The sequence below is a fragment of the Nomascus leucogenys genome, chromosome 21 (assembly GCF_006542625.1).
Source record: "Nomascus leucogenys isolate Asia chromosome 21, Asia_NLE_v1, whole genome shotgun sequence".
Classification (NCBI taxonomy): Eukaryota; Metazoa; Chordata; class Mammalia; order Primates; family Hylobatidae; genus Nomascus; species Nomascus leucogenys.
In genome coordinates, this window is record NC_044401.1 from 20299464 (window position 1) to 20315803 (window position 16340).

At 36.7% G+C, this 16340-nt stretch overlaps 1 protein-coding gene and 1 non-coding gene across 2 annotated transcripts in view; one reads left to right on the forward strand and one right to left on the reverse strand.

Moving 5' to 3' along the window:
- Nucleotides 1–16340, forward strand: part of ABI3BP (ABI family member 3 binding protein) — a 247464-nt gene that overhangs the window by 33642 nt on the left and 197482 nt on the right. The window lies entirely within an intron of this gene.
- On the reverse strand, nt 7611–7717 carry LOC115832240. The gene has a single exon (XR_004027666.1). It is a non-coding gene; the product is annotated as a U6 spliceosomal RNA (small nuclear RNA).

The following is a 16340-nucleotide window of genomic DNA, read 5'->3' on the forward strand; positions in this document are numbered from 1 at the left end:
AAAAATTCTTTGAGTATTTCTTTCTTCAAACATTTCTTCTGTTCAATTCTCTTTGTCTTCCGAGTTTCCAATTACATGCATGTTGCACTGGTTCATACTACCCCTCTTGAATGCCCTACTTTAAAAAAATCTTCATTCCTTGTTCTTTACTTCTCTATTATTTTTTCATTTCTGATATTTCACTTTGATTCTTTCTTATCCTTTTTTATTTCTTCTGAAATTATCATCTGATTATACATACTGTCTACCTTTTCCATGAGAGCCTTAAGCATGTTTATCATAGTTATTTTAAATTCCCCATGTAATAGTTCCAATATCTGTGTCATATCAAAGTCTGGTTATGTTGATTGATTTGTCTCTTGACAGTGTGTTATAATTTTTTTCTTTTGGTTCTTTGCAAATATAATTTTTTTTTAAAACTGACTTTATGTAGTCATATGTAGACATTATGTAGGACAGTAGACACTGAGGGAAATAGTTTTTATGGCTGAAAATTTGCATGCATTTTCTTTTGTTAGGCCTTTAGTGTGGTAGTTTGAGACAACTGGGTCATTAGTTGAGCTGAGTTTGCATTACGTTGTTGCCATGGCTACCCCAGTGCACCACAGGCCTCAAATTTCTCTAGCATTATCTTATAAAGTCAAGACTGGTTTACCAGAGAGTATTTTTTTAATGTCTGTTTTACTCTACCCTCAGCTTTGGATCTTCCCTTTGAGCTTACAACCAAAATAAGGTTTTTCTCCAACCTTTAAATGCTCCCCTGGGCAGTAGACTACTGTTACTTGTTATTCAATGATCATTAGCCGATTGATAGGAGACATTGAGGAATCTTTTTGTTGTTCTGATTCAGCCTTATTCTTAAGGAGGCACCATGTTCTGGGTCTTACGAGTGGGGTCTCTCACTCCCTGTGGAAGGTCTCTAATGGTCTGGCCTAGAAGGTATTCCCATCCCTCCTGTAGGAATAGAGCATGTTTTCCTGTTCCCTTATTCTGGCTGCAGTGGATCTTCACCTATGCCCTGGAGCAACAAGATGGTTGTTCTTCCCCTGTGGGGTTAGGTTTATGCTCCATAGGAAAGATAAAAGGATCTGGGTGGTTTTGAGAATGTCCATAGGAGGCATTCTCAGAACTCTCTTGCTGCTTCCCATCTTTTCTGTAAGTAACCACGAGGTTCGTGAAGAGCCCACAAGTAGATAAAAACTCCCTTTGTGTCCTTGGTTCTCACGGATTCTGTATTCAAATGATAGTCTACATTTCCAGCCTTTTAGGAATTCATTAAAAATTTTAACCAAATTTATCTTACTAGCTTCTATAGCATCCAGTGGCATCTCTTTTTGGATATGCTTATCTTTGATTTCAGGTTTCCCGGCAACTTTAGCTCTTTGATGAGTTTTAGAAACATTACAAATTTGAAGATTATTTGGTGGTTGTTTGTTTTCTTTTTTGCTTGTTGCAAAGTTGGGAGTAATGTTTACATCCTAAGTGGAAACCAGAAGTTCAATGCTTTACAAAAGTTTTAGGACACTTTCATAATATATTCCTGTTTTAAAACTGCAGGTATGCCTTATTCCTTTTATTAGTTTTCCCAGTGTATACATTACAGGATATTTATCATATGGTAAAATTGTCCTGGATAAAATACTGTTGCTTATCCCTCCGATTAAGTATATCCTCAAAGCACATTCACTCTAATGAAGCAAGGCAGCAAAGGAAATACTTGTTCAAACTGTTCCTTTGTCTCTCCTCACTCACTTTATCTCTTCTTTGTTCTCCTCATTTCTTAGTCAACTTACTGTTTTTAGCACCAGCCACATAGTTCTCAATTTGGACAATTTTGTAAATAATAAATTTATTTCTTATCTTCATCAGCAGGTGAGACTTACAATCAAACTCATTGTCTTATATTCAGAATATAGTCTATTATGGATGAGTTCCAACTCCGCACTTGTTTTAGTTAATCTGTCAACAGAATTTGATAGTGTCCACTTTCTGTTTCATAAGATACACATGTTTTTCCTTATGGATTCCAAAACTCCATTGTCTTTTCTCTTACCTCATGAGCTACTTCTTCTCAGTGTCACTTGTTTTGTCATTTTCCTCCAGCTCTAAATATCAAGAATCTCCAAGGATTAAAACCAGATGCTTTATCTTTACCACATATCAATCCATGAATCAACTGACTTGGACTATTTTAATGATAGAATCCACAGATAATAAGCAGTTACACTAAGTACCTCACAATTTCCCTGCATCAGGAGCTGAGCTGTGAGCACGGGGAGCCAGGGTCAAATTTAAGGTTTGATTCTCCCTTAGCAAGTAGCTTAACATCTCTGGCCTCAAGTTTCCTCATTTGTCTGGTTTTCCTCCTTTCTCACTGGCTGCTATTAGGTCTCCTTTGCTGATTCATTCTCATTTTACCAGTCTCTTAAATTGGAGTGTCCTAGGACTGAGTTCCTGGATCTCTTCTATCTGCTCTCCCTCCCTTGGTGATCTCATCTAGTCTTATGACTTTAAATATCATCTAAATACCAACAAGTTCCAAATTTATATCTCTAGCCCTGACCACTCCCTTCGACTTCAGATCCATTTATCCAACTCCCTACTTAATATCTCTATTTGGCTTTCTAATAGACATGCAGGTTTAGCATGTTCAAAACCTAGCTTCTAAATTCCTCTACCCCATATTTTCCTGTCCTGTAGTCTTTCCCAGCTCAACTAAAGACAACTCTATCTTTCCATTACTCGAGTCAATAAAACTGGAGACATCTGTAACTCCTCATAAATTTCTCTTTTGATTCATCTGCAAATTTTTTAGCTCTGCTTTCAAGTTTTATCAAGAAATGTTTTCTCTTTCTTACTCAAATTATCTCCCACCTTGATTGAAACTACTACCATCTCTTACTTGGATTATTGCTGTAGTTTCCTAAATAGTTTCCCTGTTTTTGGCTGTTAGAATAGTCTCAACATAGCACCCAAAGTAATTCTGTAAAAATATAAATCAAATTTTAATCATTTCTCTGCTCAAAAACCTCTAATAACTTACCATCACAGAATAAAAGCCAAACTCCCTCAGTGTCCTCTAAGACCCTATCCATCTGGCCCAGTTACCTTTAACTTCACCTCTTCCTGTTTTCTCCTCGCTTATCTTCCTATAGCCACAGTAACCAGGCATGTTCCTTTCTCTGAGTCTTTGCACTGGGTGTTCCTTCAGCCTAGAATGTTCTTCCTCCAAATATCTGAATGGTCCGTTATTATCATTATCTCTTTCCCTTCCTTCAGGGCTTTATTCTAAAGTGAAGCCTCCTCCTCTCTCTATCAAAGATTGTGCCCCTTCCCACCTTGACTCTTCCTGTTTCCTTGCTTTACTTTCCTCCTCAGTATTTATCACCATCTGTACTTGTTAGGTTAGGCTTGATTGTGTCTCAACAACAAACCCCCAAATCTCAAAGGCTTAAAAACATACAAACATATACTTTATGCTCAATCACATGTTTATCAGGGCCTCTGTTCTTTGTAGTCACTCAAGACCCAGGCTCCATCTGGTCAATTGCTTCCTTGCAGGACAGGAAGAACAGAGTTGGAGTGTCTGGCACCAACAATTTAATGAATTGACCTGGAAGTGGCTTATGTCCCTTTTTTGCACAACCTACTGGTGAGAATTAGTTACATGATTGTGACTAATTTCAAGAGATGGGGACATATAATCTTCATGTGCTCAAAATAATAGGGGAATCAGATATCAAGAAACAGCAGTGGTATCTGCCCCATCATTTGACATGCCATATATTTTGTTTTTGTTTGTGTGTGTGTGTGTGTGTGTGTGTGTGTGTGTGTTGTTTTTCTTTTTTTTTTGAGACAGAGTCTGAGTCTTGCTCTGTCACTCAGGCTAGAGTGCAGTGGTGCGATCTCGGCTTACCACAACCTCCACTTCCTGGGTTCAAGCAATTCTCCCTGCCTCAGCCCCCCAAGTAGCTGAGATTACAGGTACCTGCCACCGTGCCTGGCAATTTTTGTATTTTTAGTAGAGACAGGGTTTCACCATGTTGGGCAGGCTGGTCTCAAGCTCCTGACCTCAAGTCATCTGTCCACCTCGGCCTCCCAAAATGCTGGGATTACAGGCATGAGCCCCCATGCCTGGCCTGACATACCACATGTTTTACTTATTATTTCTTTATTTATCTCTTCTCACTAGAATGTAAACTCAATGAAAGTATGGCTTTTTGTTTGTTTTATTCACTGTTTGTTTTGTTCCAGCTTATGGCAGAGAGCTTAATAAATATTTGTTAAATAAATGAGTGATTGGATTTTTACAGTGATTTTAAGAAAAAGAAATACCAACCTTCCTTGCAGATTTGTAGATAGATGCAAAAGATTCCACGTGTAAAGTATTGTTAATACTATTACTTCTTGTTGTATGGTAGAATTCTAATTAGAAGACATCTGTGAAATGGGAGATATAAAAATATTATCCAAACAATGGAGGATACAGGCAGAGAATAGTCTAATTTAAAATCTTATGAAGAAGAGAAACACATAAGTCAAACATCTAATATGGCTGCCACTATATTTAATAGTTGTTAAATGCATGGAAATGATCCAATATCATTTACAGGGGAAAAAAATAGTCCTAATGAACATGTTGTAAAGGGAAACTGAATCAGCACAGTCATTTGTGAAAGTAAAGTTCATCTTCACTTGTTAAAAAGTCCACCCAGCCCTGTGCCTTGCCCTGCTCTGATGATGCTATTGAGACACCCGTCTGACATGTATGGAGTGTCGTACTTGGATTTCTGTCAGGGACAGGACCGTGTTCTTTTCTTGGATCCAGTCTGTTCTTTTACTGAGCAGACAGCAAGCCCCTCATGCTAGAAATATGCAGCTGGGATTCTCAACATCAAAACTTCCACTTCTGCCTGATGACACACGTGCTGACTGCTCTGTGTGGTTATGGAATGCCTTTGCTGACTTTATGAGAAGAGACATGTCTTACTTTCCCTGCCCAATCCCTTGCTAGTTGAGCTTTATGATTCTGTGAAAAAAAAAAAAAAGACAAAATTTAAAACATTAAAGGGATGATAAACACGTTTACTTTTGCCCTGGGCTTGGTGGTAACATGCTGTTTCTTGATAATAATGAGAGCTGCTAATAGGCATTTTCCATGTATGCTTTTATGTCTTGTGGATTTATGTGACAGTTTATCTGGTGCCTTAGTTGGGGCCCAGAATTGTAGAGGAAAAGGGTTCACCACCCCATTAGTAATAATGCAGATGGACTAATCCATTGCCACTCAAACAAGGTTTTCACGCTAAGATTATCTACCAAGATCATCCATGTGTGATGTAAAGGTCTGTGGAACTGTTTGGATCTAGGTTGGTCTCATTCCACCTGTTTTTGAAGGGCATGGCTGAGACTTATATTGTAAAGTACCTGTCATTCTTAACATAGTTTATTGCTACTTTATTTATTTAAATAAATTATAACAGCAAAGGATAGAGGAAATGGACAAGAAATGAGGAGAGGCTGCCAGAGAACAGCTATTTTAAAAATAAATGTACTGAAGGAAGGGCATGTACGTGAAAACAAGCCTTAAATTGAGTAGAAGGGATTTCATGACTGATAGTGAGCCAGTGAAATTCTATCCAAAGGGTAATTCCAAGATTTCATGATTCCCAGCCTTCTTTGCCCTTTTCTATAATTTTACCAAAAGAAAAAATTGGAGTTGTTGTCTTTTTGGTCTGAAGTTAATGCTTCCTGTTTGTATTGCTGATTCCAAGTTTTGGGTTATTACGCCACATTAGAAAATAGCAATAAGTCTTTCATATGACCACTGAATTATTTCTAAATAATTAAAAGATAAATAAATTTATAATAATTAAAAGGTAAATATCTCATGTATATTTCTAAATGCTGTGTTTGAGAGGAAATGTTCTGATGAGCACCAGAAATATAATGCCTAGAGGTCACTGTATCTGGACCTTTGTTACATGTACTAGTATTTGGGAGGGAGAAAGACAGTTCATCCTAAGAGGTAATATACAGTCTGGCCCCAAGAGGGAGGGAGAATAGCTACAATTACTTTTAAGTTCCTCCCAACTCTGAGTTTCCAAGTATCTATGAGCATGATCCTTTCTTTTTAATCAAACTGGTCTATTTGCTTTTTTAAATTTTGTACAGGGTTTGCAGTTCAACATGAGCTTCTTGCTACTACCATTTTTTAACTGAAACATTCTTTCAAGTCCTGCCTTTTATTTGACTCTTACTTTCAAAGCTAAGTTGAAGTCTCACCTTCTCCATGAAACTTTGCCTAGAAAATAATATCCACTCCCTCTAAATTCAAGAAATGTAAAGCATTGCTTTATATGACAATCGTCTCTCTGTCTGGTAATCTCTTTGAGGTAAAAAAAAAAAAAAAAATAGTATTTCTTTCTCTGAGAAGTGTTCCCAACAGTATCTTCTTACATGCCTCAGAAAAATCCTTGTTTTCCTTTGCAAATGTAATTTTTTGCATATAGCTCTTAACGTGTGTCAGAGTTAACTCCTGGAGATCAGTATCCCTCACTACTGATGTGTGATGTAGTATCTTACTCATTTTTGCATACACACTATTTAGCCTGTGCCTATGACATTATTTTGTGATAGTCTATTTTTTCTTCATTTATGAGTATAGCCTTATTCTGACCTTTATTCTGTGAGCATTAAGGAGTCATGTGCTGTTTTTGTCCAGCAGGGGCAGAGGAAAGAGATAACATAACAAAGTAGTATTGTACAATGATTAACCCGGAAATAGTGGGAAGGGTGGATTGGAAAGGTAATGAGGTTGGTAATTATAAAAATGGATAAGCCTGGCTGGTCTTTTCAGGCCAAGCCTTTGGATATCATGTAGGCACAGGAGACAAAATTGCCTAGTGTTTGAAGCCCAGAAATGCATTTACCCAAAAAAGGGATGAGCCCATCCTACATGGGTTTGAAAGAAGTATATTTGAAAAGTGAAAAGAATCAAAGATGACATCAAGAGGATGCAGGATGAAGTTTTAGAAGCTAGAAATGCAAAGAAAGAGTCAAAGAGTGGATAAAATAGAGCAAGTAAACAGCTCAGGGGAACTAGGTGGAATTTTATAGAAATAAAAGGAAAGATGTTATAGAGACTTCATCTAGAATACATAAAAGAGAAACAAGCAATTCCAAGTTGAGATCGTTTTGCATTTATGTCCTCAGTGTCTTAGTGCTTTGCTGATGGACGTCTCCCTAAAAATACTTTTCTTTTTTTGTTTGTTTTTTTGTTTTTTTTTTGAGATGGAGTCTCGCTCTGTCGCCCAGGCTGGAGTGCAGTGGCGCAATCTCGGCTCACTGCAAGCTCTGCCTCCCGGGTTCGCGCCATTCTCCTACCTAAGCCTCTCCGAGTAGCTGGGACTACAGGCACCCGCCACCACGCCCGGCTAATTTTTTGTATTTTTAGTAGAGACGGGGTTTCACCGTGGTCTCGATCTCCTGACCTCGTGATCCGCCCGCCTCGGCCTCCCAAAGTGCTGGGATTACAAGCGTGAGCCACCGCGCCCAGCCTACTTTTCTTTTTTAATGTATCTTATTTACAATTCTATTTCTTTATTTATGAAAATATGGAACACTTGACGAATTTGTGTGTCATCCTTGCGCAAGAGCCATGCTAATCTTCTCTGTATACTTCCAACTTTAGTACATGTGCTGCCGAAGCCAGCACAACAATTTTCTTAAATTATAAAATACCTATTTGCTTCTTTTAATTTAAATGAAATCTAAATGTTTTGCGTACATATTAATAGATCAAATAGCATATTCCATTGCGTTTTTATACCAAATTACAATTAGAGTGTTTAATTTTTTTCTAGTACAAAAGATGCAGTATATAGTACATATACAAGGTGAACATCATTTTCTTATTATTTATTTTTAATTAACAAAAATCATATATGTTTATGGTATACAACATGATGTTTGGAAATATGTATACATTGTAGAATGGCTAAATCAAGCTAATTCACCAAGTTAATTGCTTCACATGACATTTTTTGTATCTTAAAATCTACTTTTAGCAATTTTCAAGTGTACTTGAATTGTTATTAACTATATTGTTATTAACTATAGTCACTATGTTGCATAGTAGGTATTGTGAACTTAAAATGTTTCTTGAGATGAATTGATCTGGAAGGGAGACAGTTTTGGCCAAAATTTAAGGGATTATTTGTAGACAAGAGATAAAAATGCCTTTCCCCTTAAAGATCAGAATACTAGCAGGAGGAGCTGGGATTTTATTCAACTGTGTACAAATGGGGTGAACTAGAGTTAATAAACAGTGATCTTGTTGGGTGGGGCTAAGAAAGGAGGTGAGATAGGAATTGCTGGAAAACATTGACTTATTTACAATTCATTGCAAGTAATTTAAATGAGATGAAACCATAACCTACAAATGGTTTGTCCTTAAGAATGTCTTCTATTGTAATAAAATTTGGGGCTCAAGATGACCTGCACCAAAGTGGTCAAGGAGAAGGAAAAGAAGAAAACTCACTTTTTAATTAGAAGTTTAGCCTTTCAGAAGAGAACCACTGCTCCAAGTCCTCAGGATGGTAATGAAGCAAAGTCATAGGCATCCTTGCATTTGGACTTCTCCATGTTTTATGCAGGTTTTGGAGCAAGGTATGTATAAAACCTGACTCCTCAAGTGTGACCTGGGTACCTTGGACTGTGACACATCACGGATGGTAGAGAAGTAAACTGGTTTTGAGGAAGATAATGCTGGTTGGAGCCTGACCGCATCAACAAAAGTGTCAGTGGTTCACAAAGCTTGTAGGACTGGAACCAAATGAGTATTCATAAATAGAAGTTCAGATATCAGAATCAGCTAAGCTACTTACTAGTTAGCAGCTAAGTTATGATTGAAGCCTTAACTGTAAAGCAGTTCTCTAAAGGAGCAAAAGACAGAAACTTTGTGAATTGCCGTGTTATGAGGGCCAGAGGAGGAAAAGAAGTAAGGGAGAGAGATGGAGATTTCAGGGAAAATGAGAATTAGGATACCACTGTGTCACAGAGTAAAATCAAGGTGTAGCGGGAGGTGGGGCAAAGGGTGCTCACACACTTGCATACACACGAGAAGGCAGATGCATTAGGGTGGTCAGAGGTCTGCAATGCTATAGAGAAGTTATGGGAAATGAGAACTTCAGACAAATGTCTGCAACATGGGATTCTCCAATCTGCATTAGACTTATCTCCGACATTTTTAGAATCATTAAAATCATTGAAATTATTCTAATGCCGGTGTGGGAAATAATAGATATTTTGTTACTCTCCTGTGAGCTGTTAGTGTGGCAGATGAACGTTAAGAATTAGTCCACATTGTTCTTTTGAGAGGTTTTGGGCGCATCTTATCCTCAGTTGACTTTAGAGTGCTGGGATTAATGTAATGTTCCCTGGGCACGTGGCCTCAGCCCCATAAAACAGATTGTCACGTTACTATGAATGACTAGTATGAGATGCCTGGATGAAAATGGACATCACAGAGATCAAGTACATGCCTACGATGATTAGAGCCCTTAGAAATAACTCTCCACTCAGAAGAAAGATTTCCTTGTGGAAATGATATGAAATGCCATTAGATATTTGTAATCTTATATTAATTTTTAAAAGAGAGTAGATGGAAAGACTGCTTGACCAGCAAGAGATGTTGATAGTCTACACCTTATATAATATCATGCAGAATGAATTATCACAGATAGCAACACCTCAACCTTCATCTTTACTTTTCCTCAGTCTGAAATTTCCTTCTTCCTGTTCTCTGGACAAGTCCTTCTTGACATTCAAGACCCAGATCAGATGCCACTTCTTCTGTGATACCATTCCTGACTCACCCACTTCTAACTAGTCAGTGCTCCTCTGAATTACCTCTGCATGCGGGTCCATCCTCTATGTAGAATTTGTTGAGTGCATTGAGTAATAACTTACAAGTCTACATCCTCCAGTACAGTACAGTTTATTTGAAGAGACTCATTTGCTTATTATAGTATTAATTCCTATCAAGCATAATATTTTCCATTTTAAAAAACTATTGTATGTGTTTGTTCATTCATTTAAAACATTTTAATTGAATATCCTTTCTCTGCCAGGCACTGTGCTAGGGACAGTATCCTTATATAGCTTATAGTCTGCGTATAAACAGCATCTATATAGAATGAATTTTTGGTTGAAAGACAAGGAATGTTAAAAATTCAAAGTACACTGAAATCAAAAAGAACCCATGGATAAAGTCAGATCAAAAACAACCCTTACTGAGCTGCACAGTTCAGGAACTGCTTTTCACAATCTATTTCACTTAATCTTCCCATAAACTCTGAGAGAGTTCTATGATTAATACTATTTTATAGGGGAAAAGGTGACATTTGGATAGTAAGTGAAGCATCCATGTAACAGTTGAACAAAAGGGCAATTATGGGTTTAATCTGGGACTTGAACACAGATTTTCCAACTCCAAAACCCTGTGGCCCATTACATTCCACTCTACAGTCCTCCTTCTTCAAAACGCCACTCCTTACAGGATCAGATGAGGAATCTCAAGGTCATGGAAATATCAGTGCTTCCATAGCCAAAAATTTTAGCAATAATCTCACAAACAATACAGTGAGCTTATCTAATTGTCATGGATTCAATATAACAGATCTCAAATGTGATTTTAAAAAACTGAGCTCAAACTTTATAAGATCAATACCTTATCCGTAAAATGAATAACAAATTTCACCAAAATAAATTCAATTGTTGGCCAGGCATGGTGGCTCATGCCTGTAATCCCAGCACCTTTTGAGGCCAAGGTGGGCAGATCCCTTGAGGCCAAGAGTTCAAGACCAGCCTGGTCAACATGGCAAAACTCCGTCTCTACTAAAAATAACAACAACAACAAAAAAAGAGCCATGCGTGGTGTTGTACGCCTGTAGTCCCAGCTACTTGGGAGGCTGAGGCATGAGAATTGCTTGAGCCTGTAAGGCAGAAGCTGCAGTGAGCCAAGATCATACCACTGCACTCCAGCCGGTGACAGAGCGAGAATCTGTCTCAACAATAAATAAATAATAAATAAATAAATAAATAAATAAATAAAAACTTCAATTGTGAATTTATTGAGATGATTGTTAAACTGTGCCAACTCACTGAGATGATACAGGGTCAGTTTACCTACTATCAAAGAAAATTCCCAATGAATTAATTGAAAGATAGTAGTGTCATTAAAAATAAAGATATAAAGCTATATTTATATTGAAGAAAATGCAGGTTATGGAACAGCACTTGGAGTATAACCTTATTTTAGTAGACTGTAATATATTATTCCCAGGAAAAACTATCTGGAAGAACATATAAAAATGTTTACAGAAGATTTATCTGCATATTAAATGAATAATTTTTTAAAAATATTCTCTTTTCCAAATCTCTTAAATTTCTTATTAAAATGAATGTTTACAAGTTGAGTATCCCAAATGCTCAAAGGAAATGCTCATTAGAGCATTTTGGATTTTGAATGTTTGGATTTGTGATGCTCAACCAGTATAATGCAAATATTCCAAAATCCTAAAAAATTCTGGAATTTGAAAAATGGCCCCAAACATTTAGGATAAAGGATACTCAAACAGTATTATTTGTATAATTTTTTAAGTTAAAAAGTGAATTCAGGGACTGTTATTGGGGTAGAGGAAAGGGAGATGAAAATGTGCCACCAGCCTGGGAGGAAAGTGAAATGAGTGGTTTGGGAAAGACAGAAGTATTCATATAGTAAGTTGTAAGCAGTTTAATTCTCAGGCTGTCTCTGCCAATAGTGGCAATTAAACTGTAATTGCTTTGTTTTCATCTAGCTTTTGGCTAAAAACAGAATTAATAACAACTGATTTTAGTAACACATTCTGTTTGCAGTAAGGACTTGTATGGATCGAATTCCATTTAAACTGTAATCTAGTTGTAAAATATGTTTGGCACTTTTCATTTTAAAAATAGCATTTTTTTCCCACTGAAATCAAATCTTGTTCTGCGCATTTGAGCTGCTTGTTGCTAAGAACTTGTGAGGCAACATTTCTACCATGTGGACTTATTTTTAATCATCTAAGATTTGAATTTTGTATTATTCATTTCTCAGCAGTTTGGCTTGTGTGTAGCTTCATAGGGAAAAACAATTTAGCTTTGCTTCTAACACATATTTTAATGTATTCTACCAGGGCCCTGCATGATCTGACCCCCTGTCCTCTATAGCTTCCCTGCATACTCCTTAACCCATTATATCCCACCAGACGGACTTTGTTTAGTATCTTTAAATCCATCATCTACTTCCTCCCTCAGCACCTTTGCTCATGCTATTCCTTATGTCTGAGAATGCTGTTCCTGCCCTCCCTCTTCACCCAATATGCACACTTAAACGTTGGCTGACTCATTCCTACCCATTCATTAAATGTGTTACCTCTTCAGGTCACAGCAGTTATAGAGCTATTGAAGGTTTGGGCACCTCAGTCCCGCAATCTTGGATTTTCCCTCTAGTGTTCCCTTGGGTCTATTTCCTGCTACCAATAAATTGCCTTATCCGCCATTCTTTATCTTTTTTTTTCTCAGCTTCATAGTTTTTGCTACCTAACAGTTTACTATCTCAACTCCAACTTACTCCAATCCCTTATTCTGTCTCCTGGGCTCTCTTTCTTACCACTTAAATTAATTCATTTCACACTGGGGAATAGTATAACCAGTGGGAATTACTATATTCGTATTTGCAGTGTCTAAGGAACAATTCCCCATGGGCAGTATTTGGACTACTCAAAGGACAATCACATTTCTTCACTTCCAAGTTCAGAGTTTGGAGTGAAGTGGGGAAATTCATTGTAGCTCCTAGGTTTAAAATACAAGAAAAAAAAATTTGCCTGATAAAAAGTTGTGAGACAGCCTTCCTTCTTATTTCTTCAGTTTAAAGTCAGGAAGACTATTTTTTCAAATGGATTTATTCAGTTAGATTTTGCGAACATTGGGTAAATGTTATAAAATTCTATTTTAAGTACCTAGTCTTAAGCTTGGGCCACATCCACTATGCAAGATGAGGAAATTTTAATAATATCAGCCTAGTAGGCAATGATGCCAAGCCACTTTGACTTTCTTTTTCTCACCTAGTAAAGCTCAAATTCTACATTAATAGCAAACCATCAGAGATGTTAGTGATGAGATACATCAGGTATGTGCATAATTCAAAATTTCAATATTTTATTAATATTGAAAAACATTTTAGACACTCAAAATGTTTTAATTATTACCGTAAAAATGACAAATATTGTCAAAATAGTAATAAATCCCTAGTCAGGAAAGATAGCTATTTATTTTCATAGAAAAACCCAACTGAAGCATTTGGTTACAAGGTCAAAATATACATGTAATTTCATTTTAAGTACAAACAAAGTTAATGTCTTCAGAACTGATTAATTTCATGGTGAACAAATATTCACATAATTAGTATAGGCTAAACTATTCTTAAAACTGAAATGACTGGAGATTGAAAAGACAACTCAGTAATGTGTTCTGCTTCAAATTCAAACTCATTTCTTTTCTTTTTTTTGAAACGGAGTTTCGCTCTTGTTGCCCAGGCTGGAGTGCAATGGCACGATCTCGGCTCACCACAACCTCTGCCTCCGGGTTCAAGCGATTCTCCTGCCTCAGCCTCCCAAGTAGCTGGGATTACAGGCATGCACCACCACGCCCAGCTAATTTGGTATTTTTAGTAGAGATAGGGTTTCTCCATGTTGGTCAGGCTGGTCTCAAACTCCCGACCTCTGGTTATCTGCCCACCTCAGCCTCCCAAAGTGCTGGAATTACAGGTATGAGCCACGACACCCAGCCTTCAAACTCATTTCTAAGAATGTCAATGGTCATTGTATTGTTTTGCAAAAAGTGTATTTCTTGTGTTCTGGATAAATTTGGAATCACAATAATTATTATAACAAAATAAGTGATCTCATCTTTTTTTTTTTTTTTTTTTTTTTTGAGATAGAGTCTCACTCTGTCACCCAAGCTGGAGTGTGTGGCATGATCTCGGCTCACCTCAGCCTCTGCCTCCCAGGTTCAAGCAATTCTCCTGCCTCAGCCTCCTGAGTAGCTGTGATTACAGCACTACACTTGACTAATTTTTGCATTTTTAGTAGAGACAGGGTTTCACCATGTTGCCCAGGCTGGTCTCGAATGCCTGACCTCAGGTGATCTGCCCACCTTGTCCTCCCAAAGTGCTGGGATTGCAGGCATGAGCCACCATGCTCGGCCAATCTCATCTTCCTTAATGACTAAAGATAGAAATCCCAGGGCTTAAAATAATTAATTTTATTATCTAACATATATTTAGTGACATTGATAAAACAAGACAGCTCATTTTCTGGATGATCACAATTTGGAGTGGTCCTCAAGCAAGAGAAATATTCACAATCTTAGCAATTAATATAAAACTGGAAAAGTTTGGGAGTTTCTTTATAAATTAAGCATAAACTTACCATATGACCCAACAATTTTACACCTACATATTTACCTCCCAAAAATAAAAATATATGTTCACACAAAGACTTGTACATGAAATTTTATAGCAGCACTATTCATAGCTAAAACTGGAAACAATCCAAATATTCATCAAATATTTGGATTGAATAAACAAAATGTAATATATTCATAAAATTCTATTTAGCAATTAAAAGGACTGAACTAGTGATACAAAATGGATGGATAGGTCTCATAAAAATTATGCTGAGTGAAAGAAGCCAGGTGCAGAAGAGAACATGTCAAGTAAGTCCATTTATATTTAATTGCCAGAAAAGCAGAAAGTAGACCAGTGGTTGCCTAGAGCTAAGGGTGGGAACAGAGAGATTTACTATAAATGGGTAAAATGGAATGTTTTAGAGTAATGGAAATGTTCTGAATATGGATTATGATAGATTTAGTAAATTACATAAATTTAGCAACTTCTGTGAGTTTGAGCTATAAAATCATTGAGCTGTACACTTACAATAGGAGAATTTTATGATATATAAATTGTATCTCACTAAAGCTGTTAAAAATTATATGTGACAGGCACATATATTTCTTCCATATGCTCATGAAAATATTTGTTCCTTTTTTTTATATTTGAAGTACAATTTGGGAGTCCTATGAAAAAATTATCTGGAAATTATTAGTGTTTCCTTAAAAAATTATTTTCTGATTTATTTGGATTTTCTTGCACTTTAATAGGAAGATAGTATTTTTTCTGGATGAGATGTTAGAGACACTTTTGAGTATTAGATTGAGAATGAATTTGAGATTCCTCAAAATATTTTACGGAGGAGAAAAATGAGGCTTAGAGAGGACAGCTGACCTAAAGTCAAACACAATTAAAGGCCAAGTTGATCTCAGAACCCCTCCTGCTTCTTCCACAACATATTATGAATAATATGAGATGCCCACAGTGGAGTCGAGAGCAAATGGCCTTTCTTAGAGCCTCCTGACATCTCATGGCCACTCAGCCTTAGTATATAAGGCCACCTGGCCGTATTCTCAGGATAAGTTTAGCCATTTCCCTGTAGTCCTTGGAAGACTTTTGATGCTGTGAAATCTCCAAATGAACAAGTATATACCATCAGTACTGGGTATTTATGAACTAAACAAATTACAAATAATTCATGAAGATGCCAAATGTTTAAGCAAAGATGGCGGACAAAAGCATTGGTTCCAGTTTCATCTCATGTTTTTTATTTGCAAAACTTTAAAAAAATCAGATTTATTTAAGAAAGCTGTGTGATTTTTTGACAATGTTTTTACAAGATGGCAAAATTTTCATTTTTTATCAAGAGTATTTTCAATTTGCTCCCTGGAACAGTGTTTCGCAATAGAAATATGTAATCTTGTAAAGGCAGGATGTTTTAGTATTGGTAGAAGTAACATTTTCTGCTTTGTCTTGTAAATAATTACTCTGATTAAACTTAACCTCTATTCGGCCAATGGAATTTAATGAGTGCCCAAATTGGAGTTATCAAGAGAAGAAAAGAAAAAGAAGTATGAGTCCTTTTGGAAAATTACTCAGAGTAATATTAATTTAAATGATATATTTTCTATTTTTTGATACCTGATCACTCTGAGAATTGTAAGGACAGGATTTTTAAAAATTAAAAACAGTTAAACTTATCTACTTTCATCTTCATGAAAATCATTCTTTGACATAAGAAAGTCAATATTACACTTCATTGTCAAAAGAGGCTCATGCCTGGCATTCTCTCAGCTTGGAGTGAGAGGGAAAGGTGGCAGAGACCTTGAGTATCAGTGTCCAGTATTTAGCTTTTCAGTGAAGATGA